The sequence below is a fragment of the Scardinius erythrophthalmus genome, assembly GCF_964197995.2.
Source record: "Scardinius erythrophthalmus genome assembly, chromosome: 9".
NCBI classification, from domain to species: Eukaryota; Metazoa; Chordata; class Actinopteri; order Cypriniformes; family Leuciscidae; genus Scardinius; species Scardinius erythrophthalmus.
Window position 1 is genome coordinate 27,590,152 of NC_138229.1, and position 10,275 is coordinate 27,600,426.

The window sequence follows — 10,275 nt, forward strand, 5'->3', positions numbered from 1 at the left end:
AGACATATAGTCCATGAGCCAGGGGGGTTGATCGGTATCATCGGGGGAAAAAATGCTATCATTGTTATTTGGCAAGGTATACACCCCTAGTATTAGAAAAATCACTATAGCAGTGCAGGGGTGGTAGCGAAATCACTTTTTTCAGCTCATGAAGTTACTAACCCCCTAAGATAAATTCCGTTTTTGAAATCTGGTGTATATCTGGTTTAGGCTCATGCTAGGGATATTGTCAATATTCTATAATATGGTGCTCGGTATCGCTGGAAAGGGGACCTTTTAGGCTTTCATTTAAGCCCAGTACTGAATCTGTCTGACAAACACAGAGGTCACATGACTTCTTTAAACCAGAAATAACACACATTTTTTCACAATTTCCGCCTAAACTGTATGCTTTATTTTATCCCTGTGGCATGAAAGAACACCACGGACACAAAAATCAACAACTTCAATACTCAAGGCACTCTGATGACTCAGAAAATGTATAATATACCCATACTATTTATTTGTGAGAGCCTTAAATTAGACTTGTGCAGCCAGCACAAGTCTTCAAAATAGAATAGAGCCAATAGAATGGACAAATAGAATACCCTAGTCCAGGGCCAAATGTTGTAATAAAAACACTTGTAATTGGTGTAACAAAATGTTTCTATCATGTATTTTGATATTCACCCACTTTCAGTTAGAATGTCAGAATGTAGCTCATGCACTGAATGTTGATGGATTTTGACAAGGTTTTGTCAGTTTTGTGAAAAGCTTGTTGGTTCAGTTGACTGGTTATAACAACACTACCAACTATGCCATCTTCAATCAACTTTCATTGAGTTCCAGGGGTATTCAATGTACTGTAAGTACAAAATACTTTTTCTCTTGTGCTTGTGAATTGGTGGGGAATAGTAGCAGTAGCTAATGTAAGCTTGGTGTTTTTCACACTTAGTATACTTCTTTTAAACTTAAAATAAGAAAGTATACTTTCAGTCTACATTTTATGTACTTCTCAGAAATATACTTAAAATTACACTTCAGTGTACTTGATGTATACTGAGAGAAAAGTCCAGGGCCCGTATTCATAAAGATTCTAAGAATCCTCTCAGAAAACTCTTAATTTTGCTTAAAGGAGAACTCCAGTCAATTTTTACATTGAGCTAATTTTTTTGTCAATTTGCAGTGCTGTCAATACAGAGAACAACGACAAAAATCGGTGTTGCCTACACCATGTTATCCTCTTTTTAAAATTTGCACCCTGTTGACTTCAATGGGGCAATATTTAAACCTGCTTTTAGCCTCTTAACATCCTTGATGTGTCATTACAAGTGCACAGCCATGTGAGCGCTGGCTGAATTATTATCATTTTTATCCATATCTTTCACATCTACTGTAGTCAGATTGACCCGCGTTCACTCTGAAGGAATCACTCACATTGGCTGTGCACTTGTAATGACACATCAAGGATGTTAAGAGGCTAAAAGCAGGTTTAAAACTTGCCCCATTGAAGTCAACAGGGTGCAAATTTTAAAAAGTGGATAAAATGGTGTAGGCAACACCGATTTTTGTCGTTGTTCTCTGTATTAACAGCACTCCAAATGTACAAAAAAATAAGCTCAATGTTAAAATTGACCGGAGTTTTCCTTTAAAAACTTTTACGTAGGAGTCTTAGCTTAAGAGCAATTCGGGGCCAATCTGAGAACAACTCTGAGTAAGGAAAAGACAAAAACTTTCATCTTAGTGAGGAGGCGGGGCTGACCCCGTTGCTATGTATGACACAATCTTTTGAAGACTGTGATTGGCTGGTAGTCCAAGAAGGAAAAAAATTGTGATTTGTCTATTCTAAGCCTTCACTTTGAAATTACATGCGACTGTGTACATTACACACTGCTGCATTGTTGCATTTTCCCAGTTGCCAAATATCGTAATGTAGTGATTACTTTCATTTCTGGCGCTATTGCATTTCTGCGCTGTCGGAGATGTTAGCGCGTCTCTAAGATCAGTCACAAACATGATCCATGCACGATCTAATCTTTAGCGTCTTATTAACTCACTGTCATCCATTGTCTGCAACAGATTTCTTCTCCTTCTTCTTTCTGCCATGTTCTCCTCTGCTGAAGAAACTCTTCAGCCTCTTAAAAGTCCGGGTTAAGATGCTTTCTGAATTACTTTTTTCTTTACTGGGATTTTTTTCTTTAATTTTAAGAGTCAACGGCCACATTTCTAAGAATTTTCTTAGAATTTTGTCACTAGGAGCTACTCTTTGCATTAAGATTCTTTATGAATACGGGCCCAGGTATATTTGGCCTGTACTTGAACTCAATCTTTTGATCCAGATATACTTAAAAGCAGGGTTCACCAATCTCTGTCCTGGAGGGCCGCTGTCCTAAACTCTGCAGAACAGCGACCCTCCAGGACCGAGATTGGTGAACCCTGCTTAAAAGAATAATTAAGAATTCAAAGTACTGTATACTTGTCTTGTAGTTGTGTTAACTCTTTTGATTGAGTAGTCAATTAAATATACTTTTTTACATAGTTTTTTCATATACATACAGTCTTATGAAACTTACATTGTTTGAAAATATTGATTAGAAAATTGATATAAAACAGATATGTTTCTAATTCTGCATGAATTTTTGTGTAGGCTAGTTCACTGGTCGTGTAAATCAATTTACTCTAATTCTACTTTTTTGTTTAAAATGTTGCCTTTCTTTATGAAACTTACTGACATTCAAGTGTTAAGATTAAAAAAGGATGCATGAAGCTAATAACATGTTTTTAAATTTAAAGTACAGTTAAAGGTATTTTTCAAGTGCAAAAATAATAATGTTACATGTTAAGTGCAAAGTATAATGTTATGTTTACTTAAAGAAAACTTACAAGTACACTTGCAGTATAAACTACGAAACTAGTAGTTTACTGAGAGTACACATCAGTGTGTACTTTCATAAACTAAAAAATGTACTACTTGTATTAAAACAGTAAACTACTAGTATACTTATAAGTTCACTTGTAGTACAGATGCATTACAAATGAGAAACCTAGTTGTGTACTTAGTTTACTACTCTTACAAATATTAAAAATACGAAAAGTGAGCCAATTTAGTCCCAAGCAGTATTGAAAAAGTACACATTTTTACTACAAGTACACATTGATATTAGTATACTTACTACATAAAGTATACTTAAAAATATACTTGAAAATTACTTAAGTATACTTCATAAAATGAACATGAAGATGAACATGCACTTTTATGATGAAGAGATGCACTTTTATGATGAAGAGATGCACTTTTATAATGGACAGATGCACTTTTATAATGGACAGATGCACTTTTATGATGGATAGATGCACTTTTATGATGGATAGATGCACTTTTAGAATGGATAGATGGACTTTTATAATGGAGAGATGGACTTTTATGATGGAGAGATGGACTTTTATGATGGAGAGATGGACTTTTATAATGGATAGATGGACTTTTATGATGGAGAGATGGACTTTTATAATGGACAGATGCACTTTTATGATGGATAGATGCACTTTTATAATGGAGAGATGGACTTTTATAATGGATAGATGGACTTTTATGATGGAGAGATGGACTTTTATAATGGATAGATGGACTTTTAAAATGGAGAGATGGACTTTTATAATGGATAGATGCACTTTTATAATGGATAGATGGACTTTTATAATGGATAAATGCACTTTTATGATGGATAGATGCACTTTTATAATGGAGAGATGGACTTAGAATGGATAGATGGACTTTTATGATGGAGAGATGCACTTTTATAATGGATAGATGGACTTTTATGATGGAGAGATGGACTTATGATGGACAGATGCACTTTTATAATGGATAGATGCACTTTTATAATGGAGAGATGGACTTTTATAATGGATAGATGGACTTTTATGATGGAGAGATGGACTTTTATAATGGATAGATGGACTTTTAAAATGGAGAGATGGACTTTTATAATGGATAGATGCACTTTTATAATGGATAGATGGACTTTTATGATGGAGAGATGGACTTTTATGATGGAGAGATGGACTTTTATAATGGACAGATGCACTTTTATGATGGATAAATGCACTTTTATGATGGATAAATGCACTTTTATGATGGATAGATGCACTTTTATAATGGAGAGATGGACTTTTAGAATGGATAGATGGACTTTTATGATGGAGGGATGGACTTTTATGATGGAGAGATGGACTTTTATGATGGAGAGATGGACTTTTATAATGGATAAATGCACTTTTATAATGGATAAATGCACTTTTATGATGGATAGATGCACTTTTATAATGGAGAGATGGACTTTTAGAATGGATAGATGGACTTTTATGATGGAGGGATGGACTTTTATGATGGAGAGATGCACTTTTATAATAGATAGATGGACTTTTATGATGGAGAGATGGACTTTTATGATGGAGAGATGGACTTTTATAATGGACAGATGCACTTTTATGATGGATAGATGCACTTTTATGATGGATAGATGCACTTTTATGATGGATAAATGCACTTTTATGATGGATAGATGCACTTTTATAATGGATAAATGCACTTTTATGATGGATAGATGCACTTTTATAATGGAGAGATGGACTTTTAGAATGGATAGATGGACTTTTATGATGGAGAGATGGACTTTTATGACGGAGAGATGGACTTTTATAATGGACAGATGCACTTTTATGATGGATAGATGGACTTTTATAATGGATAGATGCACTTTTAGAATGGATAGACAATAACAGATTTTTACAGCGATTGATTCCAACAATCTTTTCACAAAACTGACAAAACCTTGTCAAAATCCATCAACATTCAGTGCATGAGCTACATTCTGACATTCTAACTGAAAGTGGGTGAATATCAAAATACATGATAGAAACATTTTGTTACACCAATTACAAGTGTTTTTATTACAACATTTGGCCCTGGACTAGGGTATTCTATTTGTCCATTCTATTGGCTCTATTCTATTTTGAAGACTTGTGCTGGCTGCACAAGTCTAATTTAAGGCTCTCACAAATAAATAGTATGGGTATATTATACATTTTCTGAGTCATCAGAGTGCCTTGAGTATTGAAGTTGTTGATTTTTGTGTCCGTGGTGTTCTTTCATGCCACAGGGATAAAATAAAGCATACAGTTTAGGCGGAAATTGTGAAAAAATGTGTGTTATTTCTGGTTTAAAGAAGTCATGTGACCTCTGTGTTTGTCAGACAGATTCAGTACTGGGCTTAAATGAAAGCCTAAAAGGTCCCCTTTCCAGCGATACCGAGCACCATATTATAGAATATTGACAATATCCCTAGCATGAGCCTAAACCAGATATACACCAGATTTCAAAAACGGAATTTATCTTAGGGGGTTAGTAACTTCATGAGCTGAAAAAAGTGATTTCGCTACCACCCCTGCACTGCTATAGTGATTTTTCTAATACTAGGGGTGTATACCTTGCCAAATAACAATGATAGCATTTTTTCCCCCGATGATACCGATCAACCCCCCTGGCTCATGGACTATATGTCTTTCGGAATTTTGAGAGTAGCCTACAATTCTATTGAGGTTCTGAGCCTGCTGATCAACTATTAGTGAAATCATCACAGATCCATTGATTTTGGTTGGATTTTTATGATTTTTTCTGTGGAATGAGTATACTGTTTGGTGAAAAGAATGGCATATTGACTGATGTCATAACTTGGGGGAATAGTTGATTGCCAATGAAGTAAAGATGAAAATATTGGAAAAAAGTGAGAAAACGCCTAATTTTTTGCATTAAATTGATGCAAAATCATGTAGAAATGTGTTTTAAGAGTTATTTTTTCAGTGGATGTTGTCAGAAAATGTGTTCTTTGTATCTGGAGTGCATTTATTGACAGCCTACCAAACCCACTGAGGATTTGAGGGAAAAAATCTTTTTTCACATTTTTCTGATAAAAAATAAAGGGTGCATACACTAAAATGGCCACAATTTTTTTTCGCGATATTTCCGGCAGAGCAGACCCTCCAATTATTGGTTCTTAGGGTCAAAGTTAACAGAAAAAACACAAATAAAAAGTATAACAGACCATGTCAGGTTCAACCCATTTTATTGAGCTTTTGAGACTTTGGCTCCCCGACTATTAGCAGTTTGCCTTCTAGTCTGGATGAGATTTCAAACAGAAAAGAACTTGGTAAGGAATGTGGGTCAAAGTTCTTCCAAACAATGTCTGTGTCAAACAGACTCATCTGAAGTTTATCAGCAGGGATTTAGATTATGTCATGCTCGCAGCTGTTCAGGCGGCACATTTGTGATGATTAAAGAAAAAAAAAATTGACAGCATATTCATTTCGTTTTCTTATAGCCTATTGTGTTGACTGCATCAAGCCAGTTTTCCACTGTTGGGCCTAATGGGTCTAAGAACGGCAAGGAATGGTTCTAGTTATATTTCCACTTGAGCTTAGGCACAGCATGATTACAAACCGTTCAACCGGCCAAGTGTGCTTAGTAAAATAACTGATTAAAATAACTTATACCATGGACTGGGTGAATACTCGATTCTGATTGGCTGCAGGGTGTCCGTTAAAAAGTGATAATGTACACCTTGGAACTGATGACAGTTTTAAATGATGCGCTGGCTCAAACTCACTGATCAACTGCTGCGGTCGGCTCGCTGTGGCCACGTTGCTTGGCAACGCCTGTATACTATTAAATAGTGTGCGCTCGACTTAATAAATAAAATAAAAACCCTCACGATTTTTACTCTAAAACACATTAAAGTATTATTAATTGATTAAATATGTCTTTCTTTCGTAAGTGACCATGGTATAAGCGGGTTAATGCCCTTCGAGGTGTCCATTATCAGGTTTTAATGGACTTTGGCGGAGGCAACCAATGGACACCTCGTCGGGCTGGGTGAATACTCGATTCTGATTGGCTGCAGGGTGTCCATTAAAAAGTGATAATGTACACCTAGGAAAGGCGTCCCGTCAATTTGCCTGATGACAGTTCTAAATGATTGCGCTGGCTCAAACTCACTGATCAACTGCTGCGGTCGGGTCGCTGTGGCCACGTTGCTTGGCAACGCCTGTATACGGGAGATATTAAATAGTGCGCTCGACTTAATAAATACAAAACCCTCACGATTTTTACTCTAAAACACATTAAAGTATTATTAATTGATTAAATATTTATTTCTTTCGTAAGTGACCATGGTATAAGCGGGTTAATGCCCTTCGAGGTGTCCATTGTCAGGTATTAATTAATATCAGAGAATGTCTATTAATATGGACTTCGGCGGAGGCTACCGTTCAGCCTGTCGGGGTTGTTATTCGCTATAACGACCGCCTCTCTATCCCTCTGGGCTTCTTCGTATAAAAGTCACTTAGCTTCCTCCCGCCCGAAAACGGGCGAGGCCTTAAAATTTTACTTTACTTTTTCCCAGGATAACCAATCAAATATATTTTTGTTCTATAATGTTTTCTGATTATTATTTAGAATTTTTAGAATTTTTTATGATACTTTGCATTAATTATATAATTTTTATGAGCTATTTTTTCCATTAGAATTAATATATATATTTTTTTATTTTATTTATTTTATTTTATTTTTCAATAAATGCAACATTTCACATCAAAATAGAGTGCAGGCCTAAAAAAAAAAAATGTTTCAACTGAGAAGAGAGCCATCTAGTGGCTTCAAAATGTATTAATTTATGTCATGTCCTATAACCGCCTATAGGCGGCCTATAGCTTTTTTATTTATTTATTTGATTTATTCCCATTCGGAAAGAAAGAAAAATATTACTAAGCAACCACTGAATGAAACAACACAAATCATATATCATTTTAAAGCTTAGGATCTCAGCTTTTTAATGCATATAATTACATTTATTAACTCCTAACGAGTGCTGAGTAATCCCTCTAAAACCGAGTGTACCGCCAGCAGGCGCCACCTAGCTGCGAAAATATTCTTTACCATATTTTTTAAAAATCTTGCCTTGATTAACACAAAGTTGATGTCATTTGAAAGCTTAGAGTCTGAACTTTACAGTGAATGTATCCACTTTGAAAAACTCTTAAGTATTGCTGAGTTATTTGCTGATAAATAGAATTTCCTTTTTTTCATAATCTATAAAATAATGTACTGCAATGTGTCAAAAACATCATACAGCTCATGAAACATTCTCAGATAATTGAAAATGGCACTTCATTTTTTACAGCATATTATTACAATTAAAATGAGCCCAAAATTAACATAGCCTAATCTATTGCTTTTATGACAAGATATTCTTCATGGAGAAAATATTGCCCATGAGGGGGTGTCAAAGACTGTACAAAAAGGCTATCTCTTTTCCAAATGCTGTAACTTTTGATTCCTTTATTTTTTTTTTTTATCCAGATGCAGCTAACATGTAGGGGGACTTCACTAAAAAAGAATTTTCCTCCTACCTTATTTCCTTCCTGAGTTATTCCATGACAAATAAGAAAGATATGCAAAATCATAATAAAAATTATATATATATTGTCTTTTATCCGCTGTTTCTTGGCAGGACAATGTCCAAATGTAATGTAATTTATATTTTCAAAAAAATTTAAAAAGAGTTCTTTCAAACGATACCTACCTTTTGACTCTCCTTGCTATAGTTTTGGAGTTATTATGATTATATCATTTGTATATAGTTTGGGGCAAAATTGGCTGTTTCAGTCTTACCAGTTCATTTCTCTGTGTGTGTGTGTGTGTGTGTGTGTGTGTGTGTGTGTGTGTGTGGGGGGGGGGGGGTCTTATTTGCACTCTTGATGTTTTAGACTAGAGTGTCACCCCTTCATTGCTGTACACTTTTTTTCTGCACAGTGGCTGATCTGTAGCTTGTATCACCAAAAGTTTCTCTGAGTTTTCCTATTTTTTCGTATTTCCCATTCATTTCCTATGTCGCCCGTTTTCGGGCAGGAGGAAGTGTGACTTTTTTTTTTTACGACCCTTTAACATATCAGAATCATCTCCTTGATTTTTTTGTGTGTTCATATAGGTAATACAACAAAAGTCACCAAGTTTCACCCCCATCCGATGAAGCAAAAAAAATTAAACAATTCGAAACGTTCAAGTTTTCGCCCGTTTTCGGGCGAAGAAGCCCAGAGGGCTATACATTACGAGCTGGTAAGTCCCGCCCATCCGTAAAACCCCACTGGACCTCTAGGTTGAAAAACCGTCAATGCAAGTGAATAGGAGAAAATAATTATTTTTTGGTCCCGTTTGAATTTTGCCATGAATGTGAACATATGTTGTCTGTGAATTTTTAATATAATCTTTCATGTTACGAGTTTGACAGTATATGGTATGATTCTTCGGCTAGCAGTTGTGGAAAATACATAACGTGAAAGACTACATGTCACCTATGTGACGTCACCCCATAAAGTTGACTTACCCGTGGTTTTCGCCAACCTCAACGATTTTGTCCTCTCCCTGAAAGAAGGCGGTGAAGTGCACCAAAGACACAAGGTGTGTTCGACATCGGCTGCGGCTGGATGCACCCGATCGGCGAGAGTAGCCGCGTGCAGGCGGGGAGGAGCTGCAAACGGAGACGTGAAGTCGGACACTTTCTGGTTCCCGTAGTGACTGCTCACGTGGTGTTTGCATACTTTACCACAGCTGAAGTGAAATAAATGCAATATTTGACAAATAATACACAGATTTTTCAGATACATTTTTATTCAATACTTTATGTAGGCTACTGCTTCATACAGCGTCTGTTTGAACAAGAATAAAGTTCAACATAAGCTGTTATAAATGAAGTGGAGTCTACGTTTTTTAATCAGTTTAATTTGATAAACATGACACAATATAACATGACAACGACATGAAAGGAGTGTTTACTGTTATAATAAACTGATTTGAGAGCTTTAGAGGAACTAAAGGTGTTCGAATAAACACGAAACACACGTGATCGTTGTCATGCAGTGAATCCGGCCAATCGTGGAACAGCTGTGTCGTCATCCGCCCTCGTGCAGCCCAATGCAGCCGCTCTTGAGAAGCTGCGCTGGCTGAGTTCTCCGGCTACTCTCGAATCGCTCTCGCGGTACTTTGATGGCATACGTCACAGTCACGTGACGTCGGCGCTGCATCAAGTCGGACAAAATTTCTAACCGGCATGCACTGCTTCAAGTCAGCCGCCGATCGGTCTGCGCAGAGCTGCATGAAGTCGAACAAGCCTACAGCCATGTTTAGCGGGATCCGTGAGCTAGTGTCCGTGTGCTAGTGGTGGTGACGTTTCAAACGCGTCG